General features: G+C 34.8%; 1 non-coding gene across 1 annotated transcript; it reads left to right on the forward strand.

Annotated features, from left to right (window-relative positions):
* The first annotated feature begins 307 nt into the window (after positions 1-307).
* On the forward strand, positions 308-415 carry LOC131219813 (small nucleolar RNA R71). The gene has a single exon (XR_009158456.1). It is a non-coding gene; the product is annotated as a small nucleolar RNA R71 (small nucleolar RNA).
* Positions 416-749: the final 334 nt, after the last annotated feature.

A 749-nucleotide genomic window follows, 5' to 3' on the forward strand; every position in this document is an offset into this window, starting at 1 on the left:
TTCGGGTTCAACCTTCTTAAGTTCCATGGCCTTGACTTTTCTTGTGAGTTTAGCCACTCTTGCATTTATATCATCTTCCTATTTTAAAATATAAATTCCTCCATTTTCCTTTAATAGAGTAGGCTTAGAAGTGATAATTCTTGAAGAGGTATCCCATAATTGCACGTTTTCAGCAAGTTTATCAAAATAATCTCATGCATTATTGGCTTCCTTATTCATAAATTCCCCATTACACATCATCTCTACAAATTGACGCATGGGTGAGGTCAATCCCTCATAGAAAAAGCTTGTTATATGCCATGTTTCGTAGCCATGTTGTGGACATAAATTTATGAGATCCTTAAATCCCTCCCAATATTGGAAGAAGGTCTTATCCTCCTTTTATACAAAATTCATGGTTGCTTTCTTTAAGGTATTTGTTTTATGATAGGGAAAGAACTTTTTAAGGAACTCCCTTGTCATCTCATCCCATGAGCCAATGGACCATGGTCTTAAGGAATGTAACCACGATTTAGCCTTTTCTTTAAAAGAGAAAGGAAATAATTTCAGTCTAACTGTGTCCTCAGACACGTTTGGGAACTGTAATGTAAATATGATTTCATTGAAATCTTTCATACGCAAGTATGGACTTTCAGATTTTAGTCCATGAAACTTAGGGAAGAATTGAATTACCCCTGGTTTAATATCCACAGTTCCTACATTGAATAGAAATATCTAATCCAAACCTTAATCAATAGGCACAAGAAATC

This window comes from Magnolia sinica, chromosome 11 (assembly GCF_029962835.1).
Source record: "Magnolia sinica isolate HGM2019 chromosome 11, MsV1, whole genome shotgun sequence".
In the NCBI taxonomy this organism is placed as follows: domain Eukaryota; kingdom Viridiplantae; phylum Streptophyta; class Magnoliopsida; order Magnoliales; family Magnoliaceae; genus Magnolia; species Magnolia sinica.